Raw genomic sequence first — 19,761 nt, forward strand, 5'->3', positions numbered from 1 at the left:
CGGCTTCAAACTCGGTCAGTCTGATCATAAGGCATGTCTGATTTAAAGTTATCAAATTGGTGACTGTCTGAGATTGCTGAAGGGGGGTTACCAGGGGTCAAAGTTCACCTACTCGCCATGAAACACGAAACTCTTATATATCCTGCACAGAAACTCACAGAGACACCAAACTTTCAGTTATTGATCATCAATAGGTGTCCTAAAATACCCTGTGGTGAAATGATGACATCACTTAGGCCACGCCCCCTGAGAACAGGAAATGTCATGTTTTACTGTGAACGGTCGCTATCTTAGCCCTTTGACCTCATCAACATGAAACTGTGTCCAGAGACAGAAGACATGTTGGTGTGTTGTGGATTCAAGCCCTGACCGGCTGCGATGAAGCAGCTGGGTGCGGCGGCGTGGCGAAGTGACCTGTAACGCCGATGCCATACGTTTGCTTCTAGATTCCACATGTTTCGACCGAGCTGCACCAAACTTGGCTTGAGTGGTGCTGGTGTGATACCTGAAAATTCTATGTCATCAGATTATGACGTCATCTAAGCCCCGCCCCCTCAGAACAGGAAATGCTATTTTTTTCCTTGGAAACTTTCATCTATGGCTCTCTTGACCTAATCAAGGTGATTCTGTGTTGGATGACAGATAGGAAGTTGGTCTCGCTTGCTTTAAAGTGCCAAGAGTTTTCAATGGCGGCAACGCCGTTCGTATACGTTTGCCTCTACATTCCACATATTTTGACCGAGCTGCATCAAACTTGGCCTGAGTGATCCTGGAGGCTTGCCCGTCGATCCTACGTCATCACATTGTGACGTCATCTAAGCCCCGCCCCCTCGGAACCGGAAGTGCCGTTTTTTTCCTTGGAAAGCTCTGTTTATGGCTCTCTTGACCTAATCAAGATGATTCGGATGATAAACTCTGTCAATGCTCACTGCTGGCTGAACCGTGTGGGCGTGGCCAAATGGCGAATATCAGTCCCTCGCCATATACATACGTTTGGCTCTTATTCACACATGGATCATCCGATTGGCGCCAAACTGGATATGTATGACCTTTGTTCTGCTCTAAAGAGCCCAACGGGTTTGAGATGTAATTTGGGGAAAATGCGCGACAGCTTCTGCAGCGGCTAGCGGGCGGCAGTGCTGGAAACTGCGGCAGAGCTTCTGCGGTGGGGAGCGGGCTGCGGCTCTGGAAAACGCGCGAGAGCTTCTGCGGTGGCCGGAACCCCCGCGGTGGCCAATAGGCCGGAGCGGCGCTTGCTGCGAGGGCCGCCCGAGGCTGCTTGCAGCTTTAATTATTATTACGATTCTGCCCCCCCAAAGAGGCGCCTTTTTGGGGGCTTTATCATATTCAAAAACTCACCAAACTTGGCGGTGGCGACTAGAAAATTTAAAAATTTTGAATTTTAAGGTTGTCGCAAAAATCGCAAAAAAAATTGCTGAACGGCGGCAACTAGCAATTTTCTGTTGACACAATGGTATGAACGTACTTCATCGTAGAGACATGAAATTTGGTACACATGTAGAGCTCACCAAAAGACTCAGAACTTACATTTAATGTTATAAGCCAACTATCACAGGAAGTCGGCCATTTTGTATTGAACGTCCATTTTTTACCTCGATTTTGACGTTTACAGCCTTCGTATTTGATCGAACTCCTCCTAGGGATTTCGATTGATCGACTTCAAACTTGGTCAGTCTGATCATAAGGCATGTTTGATTTAAAGTTATCAAATTGGTGAGTTTTGGAGCATGTTGAAGGGGGGTTAGCAGGGGTCAAAGTTCACCTACTCGCCATGAAACACGAAACTCTTATATTTCCTATACAAAAACACATAGAGGGACCAAACTTTCAGTGATTGATCGTCATCGGGTGCCCTACAATACCCTATGATCAAATGATGACATCACTTAGGCCACGCCCCCTGAGAACAGGAAGTGTCATGTTTTACTGTGAACGGTCGCTATCTTAGCCCTTTGACCTCATCAATATGAAACTGTGTCCAGAGACAGAAGACATGTTGGTGTGTTTAGGATTCCAACCCTGACCGGCTTTGACATAGCAGGTGGGCGTGGCGGCGTGGCGAAGTGACCTGTAACGCCGTTGCCATACGTTTGGCTCTGAATTCCACAATTTCGGGCCCAGCTGCTCCAAACTCACTAGGATGGATCCTTATCCACTCACCGACAGGAATTCATAACAAAATTTGGTGGGCGTGGCCTAATTTCTCTATAGCGACCCCTAGAGTATTTTAAATGAACAGCCCCAAGCCATGCTTAAACCTAGAATTACGAAACTTGGTACACATGTGTATTTTGTCGGGACGTACAAAAAAGTCTCTTAGAGCTATGCTCTAAACCCAACAGGAAGTCGGCCATTTTAGATTGAATTTCATTTGACCTCGATTTTGACGTTTACAGCATTCGTATTTGATCGAACTCCTCCTAGGGATTTCGATTGATCGGCTTCAAACTCGGTCAGTCTGATCATAAGGCATGTCTGATTTAAAGTTATCAAATTGGTGACTGTATGAGCTTGCTGAAGGGGGGTTACCAGGGGTCAAAGTTCACCTACTCGCCATGAAACACGAAACTCTTATATATCCTGCACAGAAACTCACAGAGACACCAAATTTTCAGTTATTGATCAACAATAGGTGTCCTAAAATACCCTGTGGTGAAATGATGACATCGCTTAGGCCACGCCCCCTGAGAACAGGAAGTGTCATGTTTTACTGTGAACGGTCGCTATCTTAGCCCTTTGACCTAATCAACACGAACCTGTGTCCAGAGACAGAAGACATGTTGGTGTGTTGAGGTTTCCAACCCTGACCGGCTTTGAGATAGCAGCTGGGCGTGGCGGCGTGGCGAAGTGACCTGTAACGCCGATGCCATACGTTTGCTTCTAGATTCCACATGTTTCGACCGAGCTGCACCAAACTTGGCTTGAGTGATGCTGGTGTGATACCTGAAAATTCTATGTCATCAGATTATGACGTCATCTAAGCCCCGCCCCCTCAGAACAGGAAGTGCTATTTTTTTCCTTGGAAACTTTCATCTATGGCTCTCTTGACCTAATCAAGGTGATTCTGTGTTGGATGACAGATAGGAAGTTGGTCTCGCTTGCTTTAAAGTGCCAAGAGTTTTCAATGGCGGCAACGCCGTTCGTATACGTTTGCCTCTACATTCCACATATTTTGACCGAGCTGCATCAAACTTGGCCTGAGTGATCCTGGAGGCTTGCCCGTCAATCCTACGTCATCACATTATGACGTCATCTAAGCCCCGCCCCCTCGGAACCGGAAGTGCCGTTTTTTTCCTTGGAAAGCTCTGTTTATGGCTCTCTTGACCTAATCAAGGTGATTCTGTGTTGGATGACAGATAGGAAGTTGGTCTCGCTTGCTTTAAAGTGCCAAGAGTTTTCAATGGCGGCAACGCCGTTCGTATACGTTTGCCTCTACATTCCACATATTTTGACCGAGCTGCATCAAACTTGGCCTGAGTGATCCTGGAGGCTTGCCCGTCGATCCTACGTCATCACATTATGACGTTATCTAAGCCCCGCCCCCTCGGAACAGGAAGTGCCGTGTTTTTCCTTGGAAAGCTCTGTTTATTGCTCTCTTGACCTAATCAAGGTGATTCTGTGTTGGATGACAGATAGGAAGTTGGTCTCGCTTGCTTTAAAGTGCCAAGAGTTTTCAATGGCGGCAACGCCGTTCGTATACGTTTGCCTCTACATTCCACATATTTTGACCGAGCTGCATCAAACTTGGCCTGAGTGATCCTGGAGGCTTGCCCGTCGATCCTACGTCATCATATTATGACGTCATCTAAGCCCCGCCCCCTCGGAACAGGAAGTGCCGTTTTTTTCCTTGGAAAGCTCTGTTTATGACTCTCTTGACCTAATCAAGATGATTCGGATGATAAACTCTGTCAATGCTCACTGCTGGCTGAACCGTGTGGGCGTGGCCAAATGGCGAATATCAGTCCCTCGCCATATACATACGTTTGGCTCTAATTCACACATGGATCATCCGATTGGCGCCAAACTGGATATGTATGACCTTTGTTCTGCTCTAAAGAGCCCAACGGGTTTGAGATGTAATTTGGGGAAAATCCGCGACAGCTTCTGCAGCGGCTAGCGGGCGGCAGTGCTGGAAACTGCGGCAGAGCTTCTGCGGTGGGGAGCGGGCTGCGGCTCTGGAAAACGCGCGAGAGCTTCTGCGGTGGCCGGAACCCCCGCGGTGGCCAATAGGCCGGAGCGGCGCTTGCTGCGAGGGCCGCCCGAGGCTGCTCGCAGCTTTAATTATTATTATTATTACGATTCTGCCCCCCCAAAGAGGCGCCTTTTTGGGGGCTTTATCATATTCAAAAACTCACCAAACTTGGCGGTCGCGACTAGAAAATTTAAAAATTTTGAATTTTAAGGTTGTCGCAAAAATCGCAAAAAAAATTGCTCAACGGCGGCAACTAGCAATTTTCTGTTGACACAATGTTATGAACGTATTTCATCGTAGAGACATGAAATTTGGTACACTTGTAGAGCTCACCAAAAGACTCAGAACTTACATTTAATGTTATTAGCCAACTATCACAGGAAGTCGGCCATTTTGTATTGAACGTCCATTTTTTTCCTCGATTTTGACGTTTACAGCCTTCGTATTTGATCGAACTCCTCCTAGGGATTTCGATTGATCGACTTCAAACTCGGTCAGTCTGATCATAAGGCATGTTTGATTTAAAGTTATCAAATTGGTGAGTTTTGGAGTATGTTGAAGGGGGGTTAGCAGGGGTCAAAGTTCACCTACTCGCCATGAAACACGAAACTCTTATATTTCCTATAAAAAAACACATAGAGGGACCAAACTTTCAGTGATTGATCGGCATCGGATGTCCTAAAATACCCTGTGGTGAAATGATGACATCACTTAAGCCACGCCCCCTGAGAACAGGAAGTGTCATGTTTTACTGTGAGCGGTCGCTCTCTTAGCCCTTTGACCTAATCAACATGAAACTGTGTCCAGACACAGAAGACATGTTGGTGTGTTGAGGATTCCAACCCTGACCGGCTTTGAGATAGCAGCTGGGCGTGGCGGCGTGGCGAAGTGACCTGTAACGCCGATGCCATACGTTTGCTTCTAGATTCCACATGTTTCGACCGAGCTGCACCAAACTTGGCTTGAGTGATGCTGGTGTGATACCTGAAAATTCTATGTCATCAGATTATGACGTCATCTAAGCCCCGCCCCCTCAGAACAGGAAGTGCTATTTTTTTCCTTGGAAACTTTCATCTATGGCTCTCTTGACCTAATCAAGGTGATTCTGTGTTGGATGACAGATAGGAAGTTGGTCTCGCTTGCTTTAAAGTGCCAAGAGTTTTCAATGGCGGCAACGCCGTTCGTATACGTTTGCCTCTACATTCCACATATTTTGACCGAGCTGCATCAAACTTGGCCTGAGTGATCCTGGAGGCTTGCCCGTCAATCCTACGTCATCACATTATGACGTAATCTAAGCCCCGCCCCCTCGGAACCGGAAGTGCCGTTTTTTTCCTTGGAAAGCTCTGTTTATGGCTCTCTTGACCTAATCAAGGTGATTCTGTGTTGGATGACAGATAGGAAGTTGGTCTCGCTTGCTTTAAAGTGCCAAGAGTTTTCAATGGCGGCAACGCCGTTCGTATACGTTTGCCTCTACGTTCCACATATTTTGACCGAGCTGCATCAAACTTGGCCTGAGTGATCCTGGAGGCTTGCCCGTCGATCCTACGTCATCACATTATGACGTCATCTAAGCCCCGCCCCCTCGGAACCGGAAGTGCCGTTTTTTTCCTTGGAAAGCTCCGTTTATGGCTCTCTTGACCTAATCAAGATGATTCGGATGATGAGCTCTGTCATTGCTCGCTGCTGGCTGAACCGTGTGGGCGTGGCCAAATGGCGAATATCAGTCCCTCGCCATATTCATACGTTTGGCTCTAATTCAAGCATGGATCATCCGATTGGCTCCAAACTGGATATGTATGACCTTTGTTCACCTCTAAAGAGCCCAACGGGATTGAGATGTAATTTGGCTCCACTGCGCCCCCTAAGTTAATACATCGGCTGTATCTCCTCGATGCATCGACCGATCTGCACCAGATTTTTTGACAGTCGTCGGGGAGCGCCGCCGAACGCATTCACGCGTGTCGCCCGGTGGACGGGCGTGGAAAATGCGCGACAGCTTCTGCGGCGGCTAGCGGGCGGCGGTGCTGGAAACTGCGGCAGAGCTTCTGCGGTGGGGAGTTGGCTGCGGCTCTGGAAATCGTGCGAGAGCTTCTGCGGTGGCTGGAACCCCCACGGTGGCCAATAGGCCGGAGCGGCGCTTGCTGCGAGGGCCGCTCGAGGCTGCTTGCAGCTTTAATTAGTTTTTTTTTTTAATTGTTTAAATCACTCAAGTTTTATTACAAAATAATTACAAAGTAAAAAAAAAAGGAAACAAAATAATAAATCACTTGAGAATATTAATGTTTAATAACAAAAACAAAAAATTATCCATGAACATTTAAATAAGATCTGCTGCTGGAGATCCGTCAGAAAATTGTTTTATTTTCTGCAAAAAAACAATTTTTTTTTGTTTGGTTTCTTAGTTTTGTGCTTTTTGTTTAAATTTAGAAAAAATTTCCTATTCTTCTGTGTGGCCTCCTGCCTTGCTGTGGGTAGCAGCCTTGGTTTTTGTTATTTTTAGATTAAAGCATTGATTTTTTTTTTTAATGGCTATGTCTGAGGTTAGGGGTAACCTCCATTTTAGCACCTGTTCATATCTAAATTGTAGTGTCTTTCTATTTTGTATTTGCTTTGTTTAACCCGAGTCTAATCTGCTCATTGTGCATGCACTGTCTTTTTAAATTTTTTTTAAGAAATATTATAAACATTGTTTAGAATATCTGAACCAACTTCAAAGTATCCAAGGAGACCAGGCATGATGCCTTTGCATTTTCCTAAAAAACAAATCTCAAATAAAGAATTATTTATTGAACCGTGTATACACTAAGAATATTAGAAAATATAATTTTGATGTGATGATGTGAAAAATGAGTAAAAATGAGTCATAGTATAGTATGATGTGAAAAATGAGTAAAAATGAGTCATAGTATAGTATGATGCAAAATCTGAGCAAAAATCAGTCATAGTATAGTATGATATGAAAAATTGGTAAAAATGAGTCATAGTATAGTATGATATAAAAAATTAGTTAAAATGAGTCATAGTATAGTATGCTATGAAAAATGAGTAAAAATGAGTCATAGTATAGTATGATGTAAAATTATTAAAAATTCAGTCATAGTATAGTATGATGCAAAATTTGAGCAAAATTCAGTCATAGTATAGTATGATATGAAAAATTAGTAAAAATGAGGCATAGTATAGTATGATATGAAAAATTAGTAAAAATGAGGCATAGTATAGTATGATATGAAAAATGAGCAAAAATCAGTCATAGTATAGTATGATATGAAAAATGAGTAAAAATGAGTCATAGTATAGTATGCTATGAAAAACGAGTAAAAATTAGTCATAGTATAGTATGATATGAAAAATGAGTAAAAATGAGTCATAGTATAGTGTAACCTAAGTGTCATTTTAAACCTTCATGTCCTCTGATTTTCTACTTTTGCCTTTTAGCCTTAATCTCGCGATGTTTTAATAACCTTAGGAGTGATTCTCGCGAGATTATTTAGCCAATCGTGGCTAAGTATTGGGGTCACGTGTACCGTCGCAGTTTATTGGCTCGGTATATTAGCTGGAGCGAAAGGCATGAAGGTTAGATCGCGTCGGAAGGAGCAGAGCTGGCAGGTCAGTTAAAGCGTAGTATCATTTAATGTCTGTAAATATGTACGATGCTCACTTAATGTACTGAACTGTAGGAGCCCATTATTGTGAGCCGGAAAGGGAGATGGAAAAGATCCGGTAGTATGACACAAAACTGCGGAACTGGTGAGTGTTGTTATGAATGACTTAGCGTTGGCTTGTAATCACTGCTATTGTGTAGCCACTAAAAACTGATTGAACATTGCTTTTGATAACCAAAACGGGTAATTGAAGTATTTATTGAGCACTGGTTTGTATTAGTATTTTATATTTCATGTTAATTGATAATATGGCGTATATTTATTGAATGTTTCATGAATGTAATTTATATTGAATTTTAGATTTATTGCAATTGATTGAATATGATAGAATTATTTATTGAACCGTGTATACACTAAGAATATTAGAAAATATAATTATATTGAGGAAGTGGTCCTGTTTTGTTGTTCAGGCCAGATGGATGGTGAGCTATGAGACCAGGCCTAGAGCCAAGGAAGGAATTCACCTGTTGGTGATTAAGGACTGTTTACTTCTCCTACCCAGCCGGTAGGAGAATCCTACAAAGGACTCTGCTCCTTCTTTGATTGGACTTTCATTTACCCAAGACGTGAATCAAGCTCCGGATACTCGCCTTGTTGGTGAGCCTGATTGATCCCCATTCGGGGTGGATGGACTAAGGGGGGGTGTGAGATGAACTTTAACTTTGGGACCGATTAATTAATTAGTTTTTTTTTTTAATTGTTTAAATCACTCAAGTTTTATTACAAAATAATTACAAAGTAAAAAAAAAAAGGAAACACAATAATAAATCACTTGAGAATATTAATGTTTAATAACAAAAACAAAAAATTATCCATGAACATTTAAATAAGATCTGCTGCTGGAGATCCGTCAGAAAATTGTTTTATTTTCTGCAAAAAAACAATTTTTTTTTGTTTGGTTTCTTAGTTTTGTGCTTTTTGTTTAAATTTAGAAAAAATTTCCTATTCTTCTGTGTGGCCTCCTGCCTTGCTGTGGGTAGCAGCCTTGGTTTTTGTTATTTTTAGATTAAAGCATTGATTTTTTTTTTTAATGGCTATGTCTGAGGTTAGGGGTAACCTCCATTTTAGCACCTGTTCATATCTAAATTGTAGTGTCTTTCTATTTTGTATTTGCTTTGTTTAACCCGAGTCTAATCTGCTCATTGTGCATGCACTGTCTTTTTAAATTTTTTTTAAGAAATATTATAAACATTGTTTAGAATATCTGAACCAACTTCAAAGTATCCAAGGAGACCAGGCATGATGCCTTTGCATTTTCCTAAAAAACAAATCTCAAATAAAGAATTATTTATTGAACCGTGTATACACTAAGAATATTAGAAAATATAATTTTGATGTGATGATGTGAAAAATGAGTAAAAATGAGTCATAGTATAGTATGATGTGAAAAATGAGTAAAAATGAGTCATAGTATAGTATGATGCAAAATCTGAGCAAAAATCAGTCATAGTATAGTATGATATGAAAAATTGGTAAAAATGAGTCATAGTATAGTATGATATGAAAAATTGGTAAAAATGAGTCATAGTATAGTATGATATAAAAAATTAGTTAAAATGAGTCATAGTATAGTATGCTATGAAAAATGAGTAAAAATGAGTCATAGTATAGTATGATGTAAAATTATTAAAAATTCAGTCATAGTATAGTATCATGCAAAATTTGAGCAAAATTCAGTCATAGTATAGTATGATATGAAAAATTAGTAAAAATGAGGCATAGTATAGTATGATATGAAAAATGAGCAAAATTCAGTCATAGTATAGTATAATATGAAAAATTAGTAATAATGAGTCATAGTATAGTGTGATATGAAAAATTAGTAAAAATTCAGTCATAGTATAGTATGCTATGAAAAACGAGTAAAAATTAGTCATAGTATAGTATGATATGAAAAATGAGTAAAAATGAGTCATAGTATAGTGTGATGGGAAAAATTAGTAAAAATTCAGTGATAATATGGTATGATATGAAAAATGAGTAAAAATGAGTCATAGTATAGTGTAACCTAAGTGTCATTTTAAACCTTCATGTCCTCTGATTTTCTACTTTTGCCTTTTAGCCTTAATCTCGCGATGTTTTAATAACCTTAGGAGTGATTCTCGCGAGATTATTTAGCCAATCGTGGCTAAGTATTGGGGTCACGTGTACCGTCGCAGTTTATTGGCTCGGTATATTAGCTGGAGCGAAAGGCATGAAGGTTAGATCGCGTCGGAAGGAGCAGAGCTGGCAGGTCAGTTAAAGCGTAGTATCATTTAATGTCTGTAAATATGTACGATGCTCACTTAATGTACTGAACTGTAGGAGCCCATTATTGTGAGCCGGAAAGGGAGATGGAAAAGATCCGGTAGTATGACACAAAACTGCGGAACTGGTGAGTGTTGTTATGAATGACTTAGCGTTGGCTTGTAATCACTGCTATTGTGTAGCCACTAAAAACTGATTGAACATTGCTTTTGATAACCAAAACGGGTAATTGAAGTATTTATTGAGCACTGGTTTGTATTAGTATTTTATATTTCATGTTAATTGATAATATGGCGTATATTTATTGAATGTTTCATGAATGTAATTTATATTGAATTTTAGATTTATTGCAATTGATTGAATATGATAGAATTATTTATTGAACCGTGTATACACTAAGAATATTAGAAAATATAATTATATTGAGGAAGTGGTCCTGTTTTGTTGTTCAGGCCAGATGGATGGTGAGCTATGAGACCAGGCCTAGAGCCAAGGAAGGAATTCACCTGTTGGTGATTAAGGACTGTTTACTTCTCCTACCCAGCCGGTAGGAGAATCCTACAAAGGACTCTGCTCCTTCTTTGATTGGACTTTCATTTACCCAAGACGTGAATCAAGCTCCGGATACTCGCCTTGTTGGTGAGCCTGATTGATCCCCATTCGGGGTGGATGGACTAAGGGGGGGTGTGAGATGAACTTTAACTTTGGGACCGATTAATTAATTAGTTTTTTTTTTTAATTGTTTAAATCACTCAAGTTTTATTACAAAATAATTACAAAGTAAAAAAAAAAAGGAAACAAAATAATAAATCACTTGAGAATATTAATGTTTAATAACAAAAACAAAAAATTATCCATGAACATTTAAATAAGATCTGCTGCTGGAGATCCGTCAGAAAATTGTTTTATTTTCTGCAAAAAAACAATTTTTTTTTTGTTTGGTTTCTTAGTTTTGTGCTTTTTGTTTAAATTTAGAAAAAATTTCCTATTCTTCTGTGTGGCCTCCTGCCTTGCTGTGGGTAGCAGCCTTGGTTTTTGTTATTTTTAGATTAAAGCATTGATTTTTTTTTTTAATGGCTATGTCTGAGGTTAGGGGTAACCTCCATTTTAGCACCTGTTCATATCTAAATTGTAGTGTCTTTCTATTTTGTATTTGCTTTGTTTAACCCGAGTCTAATCTGCTCATTGTGCATGCACTGTCTTTTTAAATTTTTTTTAAGAAATATTATAAACATTGTTTAGAATATCTGAACCAACTTCAAAGTATCCAACGAGACCAGGCATGATGCCTTTGCATTTTCCTAAAAAACAAATCTCAAATAAAGAATTATTTATTGAACCGTGTATACACTAAGAATATTAGAAAATATAATTTTGATGTGATGATGTGAAAAATGAGTAAAAATGAGTCATAGTATAGTATGATGTGAAAAATGAGTAAAAATGAGTCATAGTATAGTATGATGCAAAATCTGAGCAAAAATCAGTCATAGTATAGTATGATATAAAAAATTAGTTAAAATGAGTCATAGTATAGTATGATGTAAAATTATTAAAAATTCAGTCATAGTATAGTATGATGCAAAATTTGAGCAAAATTCAGTCATAGTATAGTATGATATGAAAAATGAGTAAAAATGAGGCATAGTATAGTATGCTATGAAAAATGAGTAAAAATGAGTCATAGTATAGTATGATGTAAAATTATTAAAAATTCAGTCATAGTATAGTATGATGCAAAATTTGAGCAAAATTCAGTCATAGTATAGTATGATATGAAAAATTAGTAAAAATGAGGCATAGTATAGTATGATATAAAAAATTAGTTAAAATGAGTCATAGTATAGTATGCTATGAAAAATGAGTAAAAATGAGTCATAGTATAGTATGATGTAAAATTATTAAAAATTCAGTCATAGTATAGTATCATGCAAAATTTGAGCAAAATTCAGTCATAGTATAGTATGATATGAAAAATTAGTAAAAATGAGGCATAGTATAGTGTGATGGGAAAAATTAGTAAAAATTCAGTGATAATATGGTATGATATGAAAAATGAGTAAAAATGAGTCATAGTATAGTGTAACCTAAGTGTCATTTTAAACCTTCATGTCCTCTGATTTTCTACTTTTGCCTTTTAGCCTTAATCTCGCGATGTTTTAATAACCTTAGGAGTGATTCTCGCGAGATTATTTAGCCAATCGTGGCTAAGTATTGGGGTCACGTGTACCGTCGCAGTTTATTGGCTCGGTATATTAGCTGGAGCGAAAGGCATGAAGGTTAGATCGCGTCGGAAGGAGCAGAGCTGGCAGGTCAGTTAAAGCGTAGTATCATTTAATGTCTGTAAATATGTACGATGCTCACTTAATGTACTGAACTGTAGGAGCCCATTATTGTGAGCCGGAAAGGGAGATGGAAAAGATCCGGTAGTATGACACAAAACTGCGGAACTGGTGAGTGTTGTTATGAATGACTTAGCGTTGGCTTGTAATCATTGCTATTGTGTAGCCACTAAAAACTGATTGAACATTGCTTTTGATAACCAAAACGGGTAATTGAAGTATTTATTGAGCACTGGTTTGTATTAGTATTTTATATTTCATGTTAATTGATAATATGGCGTATATTTATTGAATGTTTCATGAATGTAATTTATATTGAATTTTAGATTTATTGCAATTGATTGAATATGATAGAATTATTTATTGAACCGTGTATACACTAAGAATATTAGAAAATATAATTATATTGAGGAAGTGGTCCTGTTTTGTTGTTCAGGCCAGATGGATGGTGAGCTATGAGACCAGGCCTAGAGCCAAGGAAGGAATTCACCTGTTGGTGATTAAGGACTGTTTACTTCTCCTACCCAGCCGGTAGGAGAATCCTACAAAGGACTCTGCTCCTTCTTTGATTGGACTTTCATTTACCCAAGACGTGAATCAAGCTCCGGATACTCGCCTTGTTGGTGAGCCTGATTGATCCCCATTCGGGGTGGATGGACTAAGGGGGGGTGTGAGATGAACTTTAACTTTGGGACCGATTAATTAATTAGTTTTTTTTTTTAATTGTTTAAATCACTCAAGTTTTATTACAAAATAATTACAAAGTAAAAAAAAAAGGAAACAAAATAATAAATCACTTGAGAATATTAATGTTTAATAACAAAAACAAAAAATTATCCATGAACATTTAAATAAGATCTGCTGCTGGAGATCCGTCAGAAAATTGTTTTATTTTCTGCAAAAAAACAATTTTTTTTTGTTTGGTTTCTTAGTTTTGTGCTTTTTGTTTAAATTTAGAAAAAATTTCCTATTCTTCTGTGTGGCCTCCTGCCTTGCTGTGGGTAGCAGCCTTGGTTTTTGTTATTTTTAGATTAAAGCATTGATTTTTTTTTTTAATGGCTATGTCTGAGGTTAGGGGTAACCTCCATTTTAGCACCTGTTCATATCTAAATTGTAGTGTCTTTCTATTTTGTATTTGCTTTGTTTAACCCGAGTCTAATCTGCTCATTGTGCATGCACTGTCTTTTTAAATTTTTTTTAAGAAATATTATAAACATTGTTTAGAATATCTGAACCAACTTCAAAGTATCCAAGGAGACCAGGCATGATGCCTTTGCATTTTCCTAAAAAACAAATCTCAAATAAAGAATTATTTATTGAACCGTGTATACACTAAGAATATTAGAAAATATAATTTTGATGTGATGATGTGAAAAATGAGTAAAAATGAGTCATAGTATAGTATGATGTGAAAAATGAGTAAAAATGAGTCATAGTATAGTATGATGCAAAATCTGAGCAAAAATCAGTCATAGTATAGTATGATATGAAAAATTGGTAAAAATGAGTCATAGTATAGTATGATATAAAAAATTAGTTAAAATGAGTCATAGTATAGTATGCTATGAAAAATGAGTAAAAATGAGTCATAGTATAGTATGATGTAAAATTATTAAAAATTCAGTCATAGTATAGTATGATGCAAAATTTGAGCAAAATTCAGTCATAGTATAGTATGATATGAAAAATTAGTAAAAATGAGGCATAGTATAGTATGATATGAAAAATTAGTAATAATGAGTCATAGTATAGTATGCTATGAAAAACGAGTAAAAATTAGTCATAGTATAGTATGATATGAAAAATGAGTAAAAATGAGTCATAGTATAGTGTGATGGGAAAAATTAGTAAAAATTCAGTGATAATATGGTATGATATGAAAAATGAGTAAAAATGAGTCATAGTATAGTGTAACCTAAGTGTCATTTTAAACCTTCATGTCCTCTGATTTTCTACTTTTGCCTTTTAGCCTTAATCTCGCGATGTTTTAATAACCTTAGGAGTGGTTCTCGCGAGATTATTTAGCCAATCGTGGCTAAGTATTGGGGTCACGTGTACCGTCGCAGTTTATTGGCTCGGTATATTAGCTGGAGCGAAAGGCATGAAGGTTAGATCGCGTCGGAAGGAGCAGAGCTGGCAGGTCAGTTAAAGCGTAGTATCATTTAATGTCTGTAAATATGTACGATGCTCACTTAATGTACTGAACTGTAGGAGCCCATTATTGTGAGCCGGAAAGGGAGATGGAAAAGATCCGGTAGTATGACACAAAACTGCGGAACTGGTGAGTGTTGTTATGAATGACTTAGCGTTGGCTTGTAATCACTGCTATTGTGTAGCCACTAAAAACTGATTGAACATTGCTTTTGATAACCAAAACGGGTAATTGAAGTATTTATTGAGCACTGGTTTGTATTAGTATTTTATATTTCATGTTAATTGATAATATGGCGTATATTTATTGAATGTTTCATGAATGTAATTTATATAGAATTTTAGATTTATTGCAATTGATTGAATATGATAGAATTATTTATTGAACCGTGTATACACTAAGAATATTAGAAAATATAATTATATTGAGGAAGTGGTCCTGTTTTGTTGTTCAGGCCAGATGGATGGTGAGCTATGAGACCAGGCCTAGAGCCAAGGAAGGAATTCACCTGTTGGTGATTAAGGACTGTTTACTTCTCCTACCCAGCCGGTAGGAGAATCCTACAAAGGACTCTGCTCCTTCTTTGATTGGACTTTCATTTACCCAAGACGTGAATCAAGCTCCGGATACTCGCCTTGTTGGTGAGCCTGATTGATCCCCATTCGGGGTGGATGGACTAAGGGGGGGTGTGAGATGAACTTTAACTTTGGGACCGATTAATTAATTAGTTTTTTTTTTTAATTGTTTAAATCACTCAAGTTTTATTACAAAATAATTACAAAGTAAAAAAAAAAAGGAAACAAAATAATAAATCACTTGAGAATATTAATGTTTAATAACAAAAACAAAAAATTATCCATGAACATTTAAATAAGATCTGCTGCTGGAGATCCGTCAGAAAATTGTTTTATTTTCTGCAAAAAAACAATTTTTTTTTTGTTTGGTTTCTTAGTTTTGTGCTTTTTGTTTAAATTTAGAAAAAATTTCCTATTCTTCTGTGTGGCCTCCTGCCTTGCTGTGGGTAGCAGCCTTGGTTTTTGTTATTTTTAGATTAAAGCATTGATTTTTTTTTTTAATGGCTATGTCTGAGGTTAGGGGTAACCTCCATTTTAGCACCTGTTCATATCTAAATTGTAGTGTCTTTCTATTTTGTATTTGCTTTGTTTAACCCGAGTCTAATCTGCTCATTGTGCATGCACTGTCTTTTTAAATTTTTTTTAAGAAATATTATAAACATTGTTTAGAATATCTGAACCAACTTCAAAGTATCCAAGGAGACCAGGCATGATGCCTTTGCATTTTCCTAAAAAACAAATCTCAAATAAAGAATTATTTATTGAACCGTGTATACACTAAGAATATTAGAAAATATAATTTTGATGTGATGATGTGAAAAATGAGTAAAAATGAGTCATAGTATAGTATGATGTGAAAAATGAGTAAAAATGAGTCATAGTATAGTATGATGCAAAATCTGAGCAAAAATCAGTCATAGTATAGTATGATGTGAAAAATTGGTAAAAATGAGTCATAGTATAGTATGATATAAAAAAATTAGTTAAAATGAGTCATAGTATAGTATGATATGAAAAATTGGTAAAAATGAGTCATAGTATAGTATGATATAAAAAAATTAGTTAAAATGAGTCATAGTATAGTATGATATGAAATATGAGTAAAAATGAGTCATAGTATAGTATGATGTAAAATTTGACCAAAATTCAGTCATAGTATAGTATGCTATGAAAAATGAGTAAAAATGAGTCATAGTATAGTATGATGTGAAAAATGAGTAAAAATGAGTCATAGTATAGTATAATATGAAAAATTAGTAATAATGAGTCATAGTATAGTATGCTATGAAAAATGAGTAAAAATGAGTCATAGTATAGTATGATGGGAAAAATTAGTAAAAATTCAGTGATAATATAGTATGATATGAAAAATGAGTAAAAATGAGTCATAGTATAGTATGATGTGAAAAATGAGTAAAAATGAGTCATAGTATAGTATGATGGGAAAAATTAGTAAAAATTCAGTGATAATATAGTATGATGTAAAATTTGAGCAAACATTTGCCATAGTATAGTATGATGCAAAATCTGAGCAAAAATTCAGTCGTGGTATAGTATGATATGAAAAATTGGTAAAAATGAGTCATAGTATAGTATGATGTAAAAAATTACTTAAAATGAGTCATAGTATAGTATGATGTAAAATTTGAGCAAAATTCAGTGATAGTATAGTATGATATGAAAAATTGGTAAAAATGAGTCATAGTATAGTATGATATAAAAAATTAGTTAAAATGAGTCATAGTATAGTATGATGTAAAATTTGAGCAAAATTCAGTGATAGTATAGTATGATATGAAAAATTGGTAAAAATGAGTCATAGTATAGTATGATATGAAAAATTAGTAAAAATGAGTCATAGTATAGTATGATATGAAAAATTAGTTAAAATGAGTCATAGTATAGTATGATATGAAAAATTAGTAAAAATGAGTCATAGTATAGTATGATGTAAAATTTGAGCAAAATTCAGTGATAGTATAGTATATGAAGAATTAGTAAAAATGAGTCATAGTATAGTATGATATAAAAAATTAGTTAAAATGAGTCATAGTATAGTATGATGTAGAATTTGAGCAAAATTCAGTCATAGTATAGTATGATATGAAAAATGAGTAAAAATGAATCATAGTATAGTATGATGTGTAAAATGATTAAAAATTCAGTCATAGTATAGTATGATGCAAAATTTGAGCAAAAATTCAGTCGTGGTATAGTATATGAAAAATTAGTAAAAATGAGTCATTGTATAGTATGATATGAAAAAGTAGTTAAAATGAGTCATAGTATAGTATGATGTAAAATTTGATCAAAATTCAGAGATAGTATAGTATGATATGAAAAATGAGTAAAAATGAGTCATAGTATAGTATGATGTAAAATTTGAGCAAAATTCAGTCATAGTATAGTATGATATGAAAAAGTAGTTAAAATGAGTCATAGTATAGTATAATATGAAAAATAAGTAAAAATGAGTCATAGTATAGTATGATGTAAAATTTGATCAAAATTCAGAGATAGTATAGTATGATATGAAAAATTAGTAAAAATGAGTCATAGTATAGTATGATATGAAAAATTAGTAAAAATGAATCATAGTATAGTATGATGGGAAAAATTAGTAAAAATTCAGTGATAATATAGTATGATCTAAAATCTGAGCAAAAACTTGCCATAGTATAGTATGATGTGTAAAGTGATTAAAAATTCAGTATAGTATGATGTTAAAATTGAGCAAAATTCAGTCGTGGTATAGTATGATATGAAAAATTAGTAAAAATGAGTCATAGTATAGTATGATATGAAAAATTAGTTAAAATGAGTCATAGTATAGTATGATATGAAAAATTAGTAAAAATGAGTCATAGTATAGTATGATATGAAAAATTAGTAAAAATGAGTCATAGTATAGTATGATATGAAAAATGAGCAAAATTCAGTCATAGTATAGTATAATATGACAAATTAGTAATAATGAGTCATAGTATAGTATGCTATGAAAAACGAGTAAAAATTAGTCATAGTATAGTATGATATGAAAAATGAGTAAAAATGAGTCATAGTATAGTATGATGTGAAAAATGAGTAAAAATTAGTCATAGTATAGTATGATGTGAAAAATGAGTTAAAATGAGTCATAGTATAGTATGATATGAAAAATTGGTAAAAATGAGTCATAGTATAGTATGATATAAAAAATTAGTTAAAATGAGTCATAGTATAGTATGATGTAGAATTTGAGCAAAATTCAGTCATAGTATAGTATGATATGAAAAATTAGTAAAAATGAGTCATAGTATAGTATGATATGAAAAATTAGTAAAAATGAGTCATAGTATAGTATGATATGAAAAATGAGCAAAATTCAGTCATAGTATAGTATAATATGAAAAATTAGTAATAATGAGTCATAGTATAGTATGCTATGAAAAACGAGTAAAAATTAGTCATAGTATAGTATGATATGAAAAATGAGTAAAAATGAGTCATAGTATAGTATGATGGGAAAAATTAGTAAAAATTCAGTGATAATATGGTATGATATGAAAAATGAGTAAAAATGAGTCATAGTATAGTATGATGTGAAAAATGAGTAAAAATGAGTCATAGTATAGTATGATGTGAAAAATGAGTAAAAATGAGTCATAGTATAGTATGATGCAAAATCTGAGCAAAAATCAGTCATAGTATAGTATGATATGAAAAATTGGTAAAAATGAGTCATAGTATAGTATGATATAAAAAATTAGTTAAAATGAGTCATAGTATAGTATGATATGAAATATGAGTAAAAATGAGTCATAGTACAGTATGATGTAAAATTTGACCAAAATTCAGTCATAGTATAGTATGCTATGAAAAATGAGTAAAAATGAGTCATAGTATAGTATGATGTGAAAAATGAGTAAAAATGAGTCATAGTATACTATGATGTGAAAAATGAGTAAAAATGAGTCATAGTATAGTATGATGCAAAATCTGAGCAAAAATGAGTCATAGTATAGTATGATGTAAAATTTGACCAAAATTCAGTCATAGTATAGTATGCTATGAAAAATGAGTAAAAATGAGTCATAGTATAGTATGATGTGAAAAATGAGTAAAAATGAGTCATAGTATAGTATGATGTGTAAAATTATTAAAAATGAGTCATAGTATAGTATGATGGGAAAAATTAGTTAAAATGAGTCACAGTATAGTATAATATGAAAAATTAGTAATAATGAGTCATAGTATAGTATGCTATGAAAAATGAGTAAAAATGAGTCATAGTATAGTATGATGGGAAAAATTAGTAAAAATTCAGTGATAATATAGTATGATATGAAAAATGAGTAAAAATGAGTCATAGTATAGTATGATGTGAAAAATGATTAAAAATGAGTCATAGTATAGTATGATATGAAAAATTAGTAAAAATGAGTCATAGTATAGTATGATGTAAAATTTGAGGAAAATTCAGTCATAGTATAGTATGATATGAAAAATTGGTAAAAATGAGTCATAGTATAGTATGATATAAAAAATTAGTTAAAATGAGTCATAGTATAGTATGATGTAAAAT

The 19,761-nt window shown here is 35.3% G+C and overlaps 4 long non-coding RNA genes across 4 annotated transcripts; all 4 read left to right on the plus strand.

Annotated features, from left to right (window-relative positions):
* Positions 1 to 7,562: 7,562 nt before the first annotated feature.
* LOC116736496 (uncharacterized) lies at positions 7,563 to 8,637 on the plus strand. Its single transcript, XR_004342578.1, has 2 exons — positions 7,563 to 7,966; positions 8,292 to 8,637. It is a non-coding gene; the product is annotated as an uncharacterized LOC116736496 (long non-coding RNA).
* Positions 8,638 to 9,836: 1,199 nt separating this feature from the next.
* On the plus strand, positions 9,837 to 10,921 carry LOC116736495 (uncharacterized). Its single transcript, XR_004342577.1, has 2 exons — positions 9,837 to 10,255; positions 10,581 to 10,921. It is a non-coding gene; the product is annotated as an uncharacterized LOC116736495 (long non-coding RNA).
* A 1,241-nt stretch (positions 10,922 to 12,162) lies between these two features.
* On the plus strand, positions 12,163 to 13,256 carry LOC116736513 (uncharacterized). Its single transcript, XR_004342594.1, has 2 exons — positions 12,163 to 12,581; positions 12,907 to 13,256. It is a non-coding gene; the product is annotated as an uncharacterized LOC116736513 (long non-coding RNA).
* Positions 13,257 to 14,332: 1,076 nt separating this feature from the next.
* Positions 14,333 to 15,417, plus strand: LOC116736510 (uncharacterized). Its single transcript, XR_004342591.1, has 2 exons — positions 14,333 to 14,751; positions 15,077 to 15,417. It is a non-coding gene; the product is annotated as an uncharacterized LOC116736510 (long non-coding RNA).
* The last annotated feature ends 4,344 nt before the right edge of the window (positions 15,418 to 19,761 follow it).

Source organism: Xiphophorus hellerii, chromosome 17, assembly GCF_003331165.1.
Source record: "Xiphophorus hellerii strain 12219 chromosome 17, Xiphophorus_hellerii-4.1, whole genome shotgun sequence".
NCBI classification, from domain to species: Eukaryota; Metazoa; Chordata; class Actinopteri; order Cyprinodontiformes; family Poeciliidae; genus Xiphophorus; species Xiphophorus hellerii.